The sequence below is a fragment of the Equus quagga genome, chromosome 1 (assembly GCF_021613505.1).
Source record: "Equus quagga isolate Etosha38 chromosome 1, UCLA_HA_Equagga_1.0, whole genome shotgun sequence".
NCBI lineage: Eukaryota > Metazoa > Chordata > Mammalia > Perissodactyla > Equidae > Equus > Equus quagga.
Genome location: NC_060267.1, coordinates 113,570,143 through 113,585,879, shown reverse-complemented (window position 1 = coordinate 113,585,879; position 15,737 = coordinate 113,570,143). Strand labels below are relative to the sequence as shown.

The window sequence follows — 15,737 nt, the reverse complement described above, 5'->3', positions numbered from 1 at the left end:
GAGAATAGGGAGATAATGGAGAATAAATATTATTTAAACATACAATGGCTGGGAATTTCCCCAAACAGACAAAAGATATCAAGCCATAGATTTATGTCACACTGCATTCCCAAACAGGATAAAATCAAATAAGCCACACATTACATCATGGAAAAAATACTAAAATATATAAATGTGAAAATATGTGATCTTCAAATTGCTTGTGGGAGTGGGTGGAGCATTAACAATCTGGAATTTTATTCCCAGCAAAAATATCCCTAAAAATGTAGAGACAAATAAAGACAAATAAAAGAGACTGATCTTTAAACTAAAAGAATCTAGGATCAAAGTTTTTTTTTCCATTTGTGGAAATTAGAGCTCAAGAGCCAACTCAATTTTGTTATAGAAAAATAAAACAGCTTACATCTACTTTAAAAAATGAAGGCAAAATTAAAATATTTTCACTTAAACAAAAAGTCAAAATTCATCACTAGCAGAACTATACTAAAGAGAGCTCTTTAGCCATAATGAAAATATTTCAAGATATTATCAGGAAGGAATAAAAATCAATAGAAAGAATAGTTTATTGGGACCCCTAAAAGAATACTTATAGTATAAAGCAACATTCTCTCTACATTTTATAAAATGTAAAAATATGTCACAACAGTAATACAAAAGAATGAGTTAACATCTTCTAAGGTCCTTGCATTTCCAGGAAGCTTTAAGAATACTAATCTATATTAAACATGAAAAAGTATGTGTATTGTAATTTCAAGGGAAATCACCAAAAGGAAAGTAATAAAAAATGTATAACAATAAGCTAATAGAGAAGGGAGTTACATTCAATCTAAAAAGAAGCAAAAGGCCAGAAAAATAGCAATATAGAGCAGGTAGGAAAAATGGAAAAAAATAATAGGATAGTAAATGTAAATTCAAATATTTTAGATATGGCATTAAATAAAAATGAGCAAGATGCTCTAAGTAATAGGCAAAAATTTTTAAACGGAAGACTAAAACAAAATTTTACTCTACGTAGCTTCCAAGAGCTATGTCTTAAATGGAAGGAATGAAAAAGTTAAAAGTAAAATTATGGAAAATGGTAAACTAATCAAAATAAAGCTGGTAATATTACAGAAAATAGACTGAAAGCCAAGAAGCGTTACTAGACATAAAGAAGGGCATTTTCTAGTGATATATAGATAAAACAACAGAAAGAAATTAAAAAAATATATTTTTTAAGCGTCTATTAGCTTCAAAATGCAAAAAGAGAAAATAGAACAAAAATAGTATAGCTAAGTTCATAATCATAGTGGGAGATTTTTAACACACTTTTCTTAGCAACTACAAGATTAAGCAAATGATGGATGACGTCTTGATCCATTCAGGTTGCTGTTACAGAATATAATAAACTGAGTGTCTTATAAACAACAGAAATTTATTTCTCACAGTTCTGGAGGCTAGAAAGCCCAAGATCAAGACAGTGGCAGATTTGGTGTCTAGTGAAAGCCATTTTTCTGTTTCATAGATTGCTGTCCTTTTCCTGTGTCCTCACATGGTGGAAAGGGTAAAAGAGCTCCCTGGGGTCTCTTTTATAAGGACACTAAGCCCCTTCATAAGGGGTTTGCCTCATGACCTAATCACCTCGGAAGGCCCCACCTCCAAACACCATCACATTGAGGATTGAGTTTCAACACATGAATTTTATGGAGTGGGCACAAACATTCAGTCTACGCTAAATGAATAAATAAAGTGTGCTGTATCCATACAATGGAGTATTCGTATTCTGCAAGAAAAAATGAATGAAGTACTGATGCATGCTACATATAACATGGATGAACCTTGAAAATATTATACTAGATGAAAGAATTTAGTCACAAAAAAACTAGATATTGTATTATCCCATTTGTATGAAATGTCCAGAACAAGAAAATCCATAAAGACAGAAAGTAGATTAATGGCTGCCTAGGTCTGGGAAGGAAAGATGGGGAAATAATGGGAGTGACTCCTAATAGGCACAAGGGTCTTCTTGGAGCGATGTTCCAGAATTTGGTGATAGCTGCACAACTCTGTGAATATCCCAAAACCTGTTGAATCATATATTTTGGGTAAATTGTATAGTATATAGATTATAATCAGTAATGCTGTTAAGATGGCAATTTAAAAAAAGAATTTGCAGAAAAATTTTATTGGATCTCATCCATCTGAAAATGGCATTTAAGACATTAACTGAATTTTTTTGAATCATATGCTAAAGCTTGCTATTGAGTTCAGATTATACTTGGTCTGGTATATTCTAGAGCAGTGGTTCTCAATCAAGAGTGATTTTGCCCCATATGGGACATTTGTAATATCTGCATAAATATTTGATTGCAACAGTTGGGATGGGATTGCTATCGGCCTTAAGTAGGTAGAAGCCAGAGATACTGCTAAAGATCTTACAATGAACAAGACGGCCTCCAACCAAAACAAACAAACGAACTTAACTGGCCCCACATGTCAATAGTACCAAAGTTGAGAAGCCCTGTTTTAGAGACGTTGATTTCTATTCCTATATAACTCTTAAGCCCTGTTGATAGAACCTATCTTGGAATGGGAATGAAGCATAATGTGAATATTGCAAGCAGAAACACTTTAAATTTTCAGAATTTATGTGCTTCAGAGTAGAACTTACCATTACATGACACTAAAGCAGGGAATGATTTTGCCAATTGTGCAAATAGGTAAACTTAGATTGAGTAATTCTTTTTATGGTGAGCTGATAAAGGTATAAAACTACAGGAATTTCAGCTGTCATTTTTTTCACTTCTTGTTCGTTACTTTCTCTCTCTACGTAGTTTCTTATTCTATTACTTGAAAAAAAACATTAGTCTAGTCTGGTGAAAACAAATGCCTAATAATAAGAAATACTATTTTGTCTGCCAGCAAAATAAGTCAGTAATTTTTTTTATCATAGTAAGCAGAAGTTTAATAGTAATTAGATTAAAATTACCTTTACAATGATAGTTTTTTCAGTAATTATTTTGGATAAAAAAGTGATTACATGGTGCAAAATTAATTTTCACTTTATTTAATAAAGAAAAGACAAGAATATTAGTAATCATTGTAGGGAAAAAAGAAATTCTAATATATGAAAGACAAGAATCCTTTAATATATTAAAATGACTGAAGCTAGTGTTCTCTGATGAATCCATAGATAACATTTTTATTGGAGTTTAAAATAGAGTTAGCCAAAAAAAAGAAAAATTGTAATTTAATATCCTCTCTATATTCATTTTCCACACCAGAAGAGTAAAAAAGGAAGCTCAGAGAGATTAAATAACTTGTTAAAGACCATTGATCTTAATGTTAGGGCCACAATCAGGTCTTGAACCCATGTCTCCTTGGGTCTAGACCATTGCACATCGCACACTGCTGAAGGGTAATTATTTTTTTTATGACATTGGCAGGGATGAGGTAGATTTGGTAATAACATGTGGTGTTTTGTTCCTAAATTCATCTTACATCTCTATATATTTTAAAATTTAATTTAGAAAGTAAAACTGGGAAAGAAAACATAGATCTGATGAGAAGATGGCATTTTAGGAAAACAATGTCTATTAAAATTATTCTTTAAATATTCATAACTTGTATCATATACTTTGAAAGATATGTGAATGATTTAAATTTCAGAGTTTCAAGATTTCTCATTTATTAACTGACATGTAGATACATGGACTACATTGTAAAATATAATGTCAATAAATATACACATATTGAAAAAATGTGTCTGTTGTATCTCTAAGAAATATAAGCCTTAATGCAATGGCATTTCCTCCATTTCATTACATGTCTCCTCACAACAAAGGTCTGTGTTTTAATCATCTCTCTTATCTGTACACATGGCTTGGCATGTACAAATCACTATTAATGCAACTAAACAGACCTGCATCAGAGACAAACTGGCCTGTATTATGGACAAAATGGCCAATAGATTTCTATCTACTACTAAGATCTTGCAATGTTGTACACTTTTTTATAATCAAACAAAGACACTGTGCAGGTTTTCACGTAGACATTTTTTTCACCTCAGTTGAGTAAATATCTAGAAGTGTAATTGCTGGGTTGTATAAGACTACATTTAGATTTATAAGAAGCTGCCAAACTATTTTTCATAGTGGTTATGAAATGGTTTCATATGTTTATTTCCACTACCCACTAATAAATGTGCCTGTTGCTCTCTACCTCACCGGTATTTGATATTGTCAGTATTTTGGATTTTAGCCATTCTATTAGGCATGTGGTGGCATTTCATTGTTATTTTAATTTTCAGTTAACAGATATATTTTTTCCTTCCCCACAACACAAGCAGAACAACATGTTGCTTCAAAGTTCCACACATTGAATCAATGACCTGTGTTTGTCTTCATGGGAATGGCAGACCTACCTATGTCTTGAACCTGAAATGAGTCTTTAATTCCAGGCTTTTACATGAGAGAAGGATGATTTTTAAAGATCCACAAGAAGTCCTTCATATACTATCTATGGAATATTACCTCAAACCATCACGTGGGGAGCCCACGTGCGGCCTGGGAGGACAACAGGAAAAGTCCTGTGCTGGAAGGAGGAGTCCAGGATTGGAAGAAAGATTTGGAGTGTGTCATACTGGATAATGTTGCTGTCCCTTTGCAAGGATTAGTCTCACATGCTCCCCTTCTCCTCTCCCCAGGCTGTCAGCCACAGAGGAAGGAGGCAAGATGAGTGAAGTGATAAAAAGGAGCTGAAGGGAAATCTAGAAAATACAGCTGGGGCTCTGATTCCTTTACCCAGGCCCCCATCACTCTAACAGAGGTCCCACAGGAGAGAAGCAGAAGAGAAACACAGATGTGGGCAGAGCTGCTTTTATACCTGTGGGGGATGTTCACTCCTCAAGGAGGCTAGGCTGCTGGGGCTTATGGGAGTGGAAATCCTGCCAAGTGCCCTGACAACAGTAACCCTAGAAAAGTGGTACCTTATTCTAAATCAAAGAAATGAATGGTCCACTTGCCCTACTGTGTGTTCCCAGAGGGGCACCTTTTTCTTATTCACAGCAAGAGGCAGTATGGACCTGCAGTGATCATTGATGCTAGGTGGAGATGATATCTAGAGACAACGGTCAGTATTATTTCTTCCTGTAGTCTTCCATGACCAGCAGACACATGGCAGAAATCCAGAAGTCAAGGGCCAGTACACAGAAGGTAGCTGGGATTTAAGAATGAGGCTCAGGGCAGCAGTTCCATAGCAGGGGCTGTTGGTAGACACTCTCAGTATGGAGACCTAGTGAATCTGAGAGTCAGCAGAATCGGCAAGATCTAAGATGGAGGCCTGTTCATCCAGGCATGTGTCTAAGCTCCCTGAACACTATCGTTGTATGTTACCCTTGCTGATCTGAAGGACAGACAAGTGATACTGGCTATAGACACTGCAGTCTAGACCCAGATAGAACAGAAGTTAATGTCCAACACCCAAGTGATATGCGGTATATTCCAACCAGAGGTCGTCAGAAGCAAACCAAAAAAGACCAATGTGTGGAACAGAAGTCCTTCCTGCTTCCATGAGGACAAGCAAACTTCCTGCTACGTTCAGATAACACTCAACAAAAAGGCAAAGATGGGGCAGAATGGAAAGAAACCCTAAAAAAAGAGTCACGCAAGGGCCAGCCTGTGGCTTAGTGGTTAAGTTCATGTGGCTGCCACCTCAACATGTCCTGATGAGCACTGCCATGTCTGCGCCCAGGATCTGAACCGGCAAAACCCTGGGCCACCAAAGCGGAACACATGAAGCCCCCCCAGTACATAGTTATATATTCTAATTGTAGGTACTTCTAGTTGTGGCATGTCCTGATGAGCACTGCCATGCCTGCGCCCAGGATCTGAACCGGCAAAACCCTGGGCTTCCTCATGGAAGCAGGAAGGACTTCTGTTCCACACATTGGTCTTTTTGGCTTGCTTCTGATGACCTCTGACTGGAATATACCACATATCACTGGGGGGCTTTGGGGAGAATAAAAAAAAAAAAGATTGGCAAGAGATGTTAGCTCAGGTGCCAATCTTTAAAAAAGAAATCATAGAAATGAAAATCTTTAAAAAAAAAAAAGGACACTGAAGTTGCCCGAGACTGTTTCATTCTCGTTGTGACTGAAGTATATTGAACAGGTCAATTCAAGTTTTTTGTCCTTCTGCCCACTTCTGTTCAAGAAAAATAATAGCAAATACTTAAGAAATGCTTTCTATAGACCAGGCACTATGCTGAGTGTTGGAGGTGTGTTACCCTTTAATCCTGACGGCAGCCCTGTGACATTACTATGCCCATTTTACAAACGAGACCCACAGAGATTAAGTAAATTCCACAAAATCACTCAGGTAGTAAGTGGTAGAGCCAGAATTTAACTCAGAATCTTAACCGCTATATTGCCTACATAAATCATGATAAAACTAGTAGTAGAGAATAAATTTTTGGTCATTGCTGTTTTGTTTTTACACATATGAATTGTAGCAAATACATCTTGATCCTCATTACAGAGATAAAGCAAATACTTTGAATACAATATGGTTAGCATTAATACATAGATGTACTCAAATTAATAAAGGCACACAGAGGAGGGAAATCTGGTCCTGGGGAGAAAATTGTGAATATGTTCCTGTAGGAGGTGACACAGGAGCTGGGACTCAAAAAAGAGTTAGGTCAGTGGTTCTAAAACTTGACCATGCCTTAGAATCCCTTGGCAAGCTTGTTAAAACAGTAAATGCTGGACCCCACCCTCAGAATTTCTTATTCTGAGGTCTGGGCTAGCGCTCTGGAATTTGCATTTCCAGTAAGTTCCCAGGTGATGGTGAGACTGTGCGACCTCGGTACCAACCACAGAGTTTGGCAGAAAAGAAGAACATTCCAACCTCTGGGAAAGAATGACGTTGGGAAGAGGAGTAAACAATATTAGTACTGAGCAAGGCAAGGGAGAGAGAAAGGAGAAGTTGGGTCATACAGAGCCTTATGGTCATGCTCAGTAGTATGAATTTAGAGCAGAAAAATAAAATGAGCAGATATATAAGAGAATTCGTTGGAAACTTTGAAATTCTATTCAAATGTAATAATCACAAAGATAAAACTTAATGAGGAGAAAATTGTTTTGTATGTATAAACATTTTGGGGGAGAGGGTCAAGAGAAGCTAAAAAGCTTATTCTCCCCTTATAACCCCTACAAATAGCTGTGCCTAACAATGGTTTTGTCTTGCCTTTTTTATCCTTGCTCCTTAAACACACACAAACTGACTCTGGGTGACCCTATATCCACTGAGGATGTCCCTTTGGATAAAAAAAAAATGTTAAACATCCTTACAAGAAGCTTGAAAGGAATAGTGTTGCCCTTCCAAGTCTGTTGAGATATTGTTGCTCATGAAGATAGAGTCACTCTGCATGAGGCTTTATCTGAACTGGAATACTAGGTTATGACACAGGGTGTCAGCAAAAGCAGCACGCCATGTCTCTGGTAGAAATGTCATCTGTCATCCCCTACTCCATCCATATTTTCTCAATCGCTATGTATGTGCAGGTATGTGTGCCTGTACCCACACAGCACAAGCTGGATTTTACTCTTTTTCCTTCCGACTCTACTGATTGGGTAGATTAGTAGACATAATTGATGGTTTCTTTTTCCCTTGAATTGTTACAGATTTCTTATTGAGAGAACTTTGGGCAGATATTTAGAAACTACAGATTTCTTTCTGCTCTATTTCTCTTTGCCTTCCCACCTTAACGTTTCAAAACTGTGTTACATTAAGCTACCCATTTCATATATGCAAACAGTTTGAATAAACATTTATGTGTTCTTATATTCAATTGTTGAATTACTGAGTTAGTTCAGTAAAGCAATTTCATTTAACATAAAGCTAATTCCAATCCAATGTAAGCAGGTTTCTCACAGTCTATCCTCTATATTGGCATCCAGAAAGAGTTCCATTACATTCTTTGAACTCTCCCAATATTTGCTTGCTAGAAATGGAAGAGTCTATGAAACATCTGATCTTGCAGTATTCATCACCCATAAACCGGAAACAACTTGAGATCCAGGAAGCATGGAGGTTTAAAGCAAACCTTTATTTAACATTTTGTGTTACAATGTTTCTCCAACTTGACCTGCCAAGTGGATTTCATAGCAGATGACTCTGGAACATGAACAAGTGGTTGCTCTTACATCTCAGCCATTAGTGTGGAATTAAAGACTATAACGTTTGGATCACACGGCAGGCTTTGGTGCCTTATGCTGCTAATGCTGGCCAAGAATAGGAGCATCTGAATATTTATATGTTTATTTCTGTGCAATACTAAGAAATCTTTGGACAGTTGACAAATATGTGCCTATACTGCTAAACCTAAGGGGGCATCCAAGCCACTTGCAAGTAGCTTTATATGGATGTGAAAACTATGTTGATGCTAAAAAGATGTCATATGAGCTGTTTAAAAATAAGTATCTAGGAAACTCACTTTTTATGAAAAAACTTCTCTCAAATAATATTTTTGGCAAAATATAAGATTTGTCTGTGGAGTAGCAAGAACAGTGAGGGAATGCATTAACATTTCTATGTATTCCCCATGAGTGTAAATTATCCCAACTTCTTTACATGTATTATCTCATTTTGATCTCATAATGACGCAAAGAGATAGATAGTACCACCTCCATCTGTCACCCTCCCTCCGACCTATCCACTCATTTGTATGCATATGGCTGTTCAATGTCCACAGTTTTATTCTACTTTAAAAATAAAGTTTAGGGGCTGGCCCCATGGCGTAGTGCTTAAGTTTGCCTGCTCCACTTCGGCGGCCCAGGGTTCACCGGTTTGGATCTTGGGCATGGATCTACACACTGCTTACCAAGCCATGCTGTGGCAGGCATCCCGTATATAAAATAGAGGAAGATGGGCACAGATGTTAGTTCAGGCCAATCTTCTTCAGCAAAAATGGGAGGATTGGCAGCAGATGTCAGTTCAGGGCTAATCTTCCTCAAAAATAAATAAGCAAAGTTTTAAAATGTTAATTATTTTCCCTCTCTACCAGCAGTTCTTTATCTCTAAACCAGTCTATCATCACTCCTTCCCTTTGCTACCACAATAGGCAAGTACTCATTCTCTCTGCTTCCGAATCCCCCTCAACCCCCGCAACATATTCTCCATTTTTAACTCCCATTGATAGACCTTCAATGGCTCCTTATCAAATATAAAAACATGGAACGGCATCTAAACTCCTTCCCATGGTCTACAAAGGCTCTAAGGATATCTTAGGTTGCCAGATTAAGCAAAAAATGTCTGTGTGTGTGTATATATATATATGTATATTTATAAATGTACACGTATGTATATTTATAAATAATGCTATATTTATAAATATATAATATTAACATATATAATATAAATATAAATATAGCATTAAAATAAATATGTATCCCTATAGATAAATATGTATATTTATAGATAATGCTATAACATTTTATGTTTTATACAGTTATGAATTTTAGATATATAAAATGTAGATACATAAATATACATAACATATACACACATGCACATATATATATATACAATCTATTTCTATATATATTTCTATATATATATATACATACAATTGGTTTTCATTATTCCCAATAGTAATGGTCTATAAAATTGCAGTTAACACTGAATTAGTGAATATGAAACTATTGCTCCTAGAGGAAATAGAGTGTGAGGTTTCTGAGAGCCTCTGGTTGGAATATTTTCATCAACCTATCAATGTATAACCTTGTGTTACGTGTGCTCCTCTTTAAAGACACTTTATTATATATACATATATGTATAATTGATTCATTAATATTTGAACTCATAGCCAATAGCATTATAATTCATGCCTGAATGAAGCTTACCTAGCACACATATTTTCTCCCTATGGCACATCACAAGCTTCCTGTGCTTAGAAACACTAGACAGCATTTTAACTTGGGACCATTTTAAACACCAAAATCACCAAAAAAAGTACAAAAATGCAAAAAATAAATGTGGCACTAAATAGACTTTGAAAAGAACACATAAGAACTCAAAGAAGAAGATAGAACATTGCCTTGTTCGACTTCGGCTGGGAAAGCGTGTGTTGGGTGAGTCAAACTTTTTGATACTCTGCACATGTCCATGAATTACTGTGACAGAACTACGAGTCTTGCCTTTGAGGGTTACAAATAAATGTTAGTGAGCAGGTCAATTCACAAATAATGGGGGTCAAACTATACATATATAAAAATACACTGTTAAATTTGAATTTCAGATAAATGCCAATTAAATTGTTAGCATATCTCATGAAATATTTGGGACATGCTTGTACAAGATAAAATCACCGTTTATCTGAAACACAACTGGTTGCCCTGTATTTTATCAGGCAACCCTATCTAATAGCTTTTGACCTTTCCAGTCTTACCATACTTCACTCTGTATTGATCACTCACCTCCAGCCTCACTCTCTTCCTCTTCTGCTCTCTGACATCCCAAGATTGTGCCTTCTTGTAGCCTCTCGCTGACACCTGACCTCATTCCCAGGTGCTCTTCATAACTGATTCCTTCTCTTCTTCCAAACCTTTCCTGACTCCCACATCCTCCTCTATCCTGTACATCAGTACTCAGTTTGGTTAACATATGCCATTATTACAATTTCTGATTATGATATTTGTGTGTTTTCTTATTTTTGACCTTCCTCCCCTAAAAGGCTGCTTCCTTCAAGGATCACATTTATTTCCTTCCCTGTACACAAAGCCTAATAAACCAGCTGATACATGAAGCCCTTTAAAAAACATTTGTTGAAAAATGACATAAAGAACAAATGGAGAGGGTATGAGGATGTGCAGAACAGAATTCTTAGTTACATATCTGAACCTAGGCTACTCATTAATTCTTTGAATCCTTCTCCAAATTCTTCCAATATTTACCGAGTGCCTTGTACCTAGGCACCGTGAACTGGGGAGATCCTTGTGGACAGAATGACCAAGATTTCAAATCTTTTGTTGGGGCAAGAAGAGAATCTTTATGCTGAAAGATCTCTGTGTTTTAGGAACATTTGAAAGTATGTCTTAACATTCTAAAGAATGTTCTAAGGTGTTTCTCTGCATGGTCTTATAAACTAATGTGTGATGAGACAAGGCAATGAATAGAACACTGACATTTTGACCCCACACCCCATACTGCCACTGTTTCCCAATGTGCTGAATAAATTGCACACACATATACATATATAGTCAGTTAATTTTCACCACTTTATATGCAGAGAACTAACAGTGTTTAAGTAGCATAATCAGTGATATAAAAAAGCAATTAAATTCAAAATAATCACTACCTTAATAGTGTTACTTTTTCAAAGGGCATTTACAGCCATATTTTAGTTTATTTCATGGAACACAAATTCAATGAGTATATATTTCAAGTCAGACTGTTATAGGCACTGAAGAAACAGAAACAAATAAAACCAGAAAATCTAAAATTTTATTTCAGGGAAGAGAAAAGTTCTAAACAAATTCCAATCTTGGAGTGTCTGATTTAAAGCAGCAAGAATATGATGCATGAACATGTGAACACTCTTTATCTTCAACACATTTGTGTAATTTTAACTAATTAATCCTCATGATACTAAGCAGTGGATAAAACTTACGTATTAAACATTGCATGTCCTTTTTAAAGAAATGACAATCCTTATAAATGGTGTATACATTGCCAAAAATCCCACACAAGCACTTTGGTTTTAAATTCCTTAAAACTAAGAGAACTGCAATTCATTGCTGAAAGTTGACTTCTTCTCTGTGGCTTGGGACTTATGTATTTTGACAGTAGAGTTTCAGAAATTGTTTAGCTATTTTTAAACCATGAAGTGTTCATTCTTATCTCAAAGTTTACTTTGGATGTTTCTACCAGGCTAGGCAGGGAATTCTGGATGAGATGTTTATGACTAAATGACTGTGTAACTTCAGCAAGTTACCTAAAACTCTCTCTATCTGTTAATGCTATAGTCCACCAGCTATAATAATAGCTCTCCCACTTATCTCATAGCATTGTTAAGAGGATCACATAAAAGAATGATGTCATTCTCTCCTGGAAACAATGCATTGGCTTCCCATTGAAACTAAAGTAAAATGTAAACACCTCACCGTGTCCTGTAATACTTTCCTTCCGCCTGCCCCTGATCACCTTTCCAGCTTCTCTTCCTGACACCCTCCCTCTCATTCTTTTCGTGTTCGTCACACTAGACAACTTTCAGTTTCCAAACATACCAACCCTCTCGTTGCCACAAGTTCCCTCTGCCTGGAATATTTTTTTGCCCACTTTTCACATACTTGGCTCTTTCCGTTTTCTAGGTTTCTGCTTAAATTACACATCGTCAGAGAGACCTACCCTTTTCATTTGCCATCTCAAATGAGACCTACCCCATTTGTTGTCTAAGAGTACACTGCTCATTTTTTAATCACATTTATCTTAAATGTTTTGTTATTTTTTGGACATTTCCTTACTTGTTATATTGTTTTCCCTACAGCCAACTGGGCTCTAGGCTCCAATGAGGGAAGGACCATTTGTGTTTATTCACCATGTATACTCAGTACTAGCAGAGTGAGTACAAGATGGCTCTCAATTATCACTTATATATTAATTGAATTAATGAATAAATGTCAATATAAGTGCTTAGAATCTCTAACTACTAGCTTAGTTAAAGAAAAGAGCAGTCATACTGAGTTGTGAAGACCTGACTTCATTCTTGGTTTTGTCATTGTTTGTCTATTTGGCTTAAGCCAAGCTGTTCCGCATTTCTGGATTTCATTCCATATTTGTAAAATATAAACAATGAAAATGTAATGCATGTGAATATACATTATATAATGCAGGCCATGTAGAAGTATAAGGTGCCATGGTTTATAATGATCAATAACATTTCTAAAAAGCAGATAATTCCATAGATCCTCACAATTCTTTATAGAATCCTAGTCTTTCACCAAGAAAGCACAAAAGATAGAATTAATGAAAATAAATACAATCTTTGTGACCTGTTTTGATTCTCCAGTTCCAATCCTCTTTCCCCTCCAAGCCTACTGATGCCCCTCTTGCCATTCCTTCTAATTTTCACATTTTTCCAATAGTTTATATAACATAAAATTGCAACATAAACTTGGTTAATGAGAAAAATTATGGAAAGAGTAAAAAATAAAAGTAATGAAGATCATGTTTTTTTCTCATTTCTTTCACCACTTCTGAAGACTGTTGTTAGGTATTAGAATGACGTAGTTGATCCTGGAGCAGGGAAATTTTGTTCATTGTTCAATCACAATATATGACCAATAGGATCATTAACACATAATAGCAATTACTTATATTTGCATTGTTTTTTTTTCATCTGAAATCTAAAGATATTTTGGAGAGGAGAAAAGAGATAAAATATCTGTTTTCCCAAATTGCACTATCCTCTATCTCAACCAGGTATCCAGTCAGGGAGAAATCTTAGAAAAATCTATTAAAAATTAGAAGAATAAGGCTCTTTGAGGAGAATTAATTTGCCTCTCCTGCTTCTCTTTTCTATCCTAAGAAGAGTAATTGCCTTAGATGCACAGAACATGCCAACTTCTTTAAACCTGCAAGCCCATAATGTGCAGGATCACAGATCCAAATGTCTTTTTCTAAGCTTCTTTATGCCACCTACTTGGATGCCACAGAGTCCTGGCTGTGGTGGGATGTGCTTCTTGGAGGAGGCTCGGAGGCCATCTGTTTATTCTGGCATGAATTTCCCTTGTGGAGTTTGAAGACCTGGTAACAATTAGCTTTTGGTTTGTTTTCCAGTAATTAAATATGAAAATAAGCTTGACTTTCTATTTGCCTCACATCTATAGCCATTATTCCCACTTGTAAAACAGAAGCTTTCTGGGGTAAGCGGGTATCAAACATTGTTGGTATAAGTTGAGTTTCCGTCATTTTGGCTGCTCTAACAAGAATACTGTAGAGTAGGTGGCTTAAACAACAGAAAAGTTCTTCCTAACAGGTTTGGAGCCTGGAAAGTCCAAAATGAAGGTTCTGGCAGATCTGCTGTCTGATGAGGGCACTCTTCCTGTATTGCAGACTGTCATCTTTGTCTTCTGTTCTCATGCAAGAACAGAGAGTGAAATCAAGCACTCTCCTGTCTCTTCTTCTAAGGGCACTAATCCCATTCATGAAAGCTCCACCCTCATAACCTAATTAGCTCCCAAAGTCCTTACTTCCCTTCCTAATATCATCATATTGGAGGTCAGGATTTCACTATATGCAGTTTTGGAAAACACAAACACTGAGTCCATAATAGGTTGTCAATGTCAAGATGAGAGTTGCAAAGCCCAAATGGATGAAAACAGGGATCACTACTGGGAAAAGATGACCCGGCTGCCCAAACCTAGCTCGGGGAACCAAATGGAGTTAGACTCCGGGAAGAGATCAGCATCAGCAACCAATGTGAAGTGGCATGTTTCAACAACACAAGCAGGGAAGCTGGATTCTGTGGGCCAGTTGGAATTCAAAAGCTCAGGCACTGAGTGTGAGTAAAACTATCATGAGGATAGGCATCTGATTAAATCTCATTCCAGACAGATTTTCATAGTTCAGACATTTTTTTTTTTTTTATGAGGAAGATTGGCCCTGAGCTACCATTTTTGGCAATCTTCCTCTATTTTGTACAGGGGATGATGTCAGAGCATGACTTGATGAATGGTATGAAGCTCCACGCCTGGGATCTGGACCTGTGAACCTCAGGCCGACAAAGAGGAACATGTGAACCTAACCACCTTGCCACCAGGCCAGCCCCAGTTCAGACTTTCAAAGTTCAAGGCCTCTTATATATTGAAACACTGCAATTAATTGTGAAGAGTGAGTGCTCTGAAACCTTGTTCGCGTGTTGGTTTCAGAGTTTCTTTCCGCACCAGTTTCCAGCAATAGCCCACAATGGTTGGAATAGTGAGATTTTGAATGGAAACTTCAGTATTAAGACATCTTGAAGGAATTTCTTTAATGAGCTCTATGTTTTACATGAATGTCAGATCACTGACAGTCCAACACCTTCAGTTTCTTTAAAAAAAAAAGGAATGATTTGTAGGCTTTGTCTATTTCACTGTAGTAAATACTGACAGCATGGGAAATTTCGTGTTACCAAAAGTTAAAATTCCTGAATATTTCACCTTGGTGCTCTCTAGCCAATTTAAATGGGCTCCAGTGCACTGCTGACTGTTATAGAAGGCTTCCAGAAGCAGGAAGGGAAGTGACTTATCCAAGATCTCCACACTCTATGACAAAGTCAGCCTCCACACCCTTGTGCTCTGGATTTGAACCCATCTTTCCTTCTTGGAGAACTTATTATTGCATGCACCCTCTTTTTCTTCTGCCTGCATTAGTTCTCTCTCTGCTGACTCATTCCCCATAACTAATCAACATGTTCCCACCATCATTCATTCTTAAGTAAAAAGCCATATCTTGACCCCAAATTTCACTATGACCCAAATTTTCTACTCCCCTTCCCAGGCAAATTTTGTAAAAGAATTGTCTTTTATTGTTCTCTTCACTTCTCACATTCTGAAGAGATTCAACTATTAGTTATCACTATCCTCCACCTTGCCAAATCAAATAGCCCTATCTTTATTCTTATCATATTTAACCTTTTAGCAGTTTTCAACATGGTTGGCTACATCCAACTTCTGGAAATCACTTCTTCCCTTCATTTCACTGACACAAAACTATGAT

The 15,737-nt window shown here is 36.6% G+C and overlaps 1 pseudogene; it reads right to left on the bottom strand.

Annotated features, from left to right (window-relative positions):
* LOC124251575 (atlastin-1-like) overlaps positions 1-13,949 on the bottom strand; it is a 105,453-nt pseudogene extending 91,504 nt beyond the window's left edge.
* Between the last annotated feature and the right edge of the window lie 1,788 nt (positions 13,950-15,737).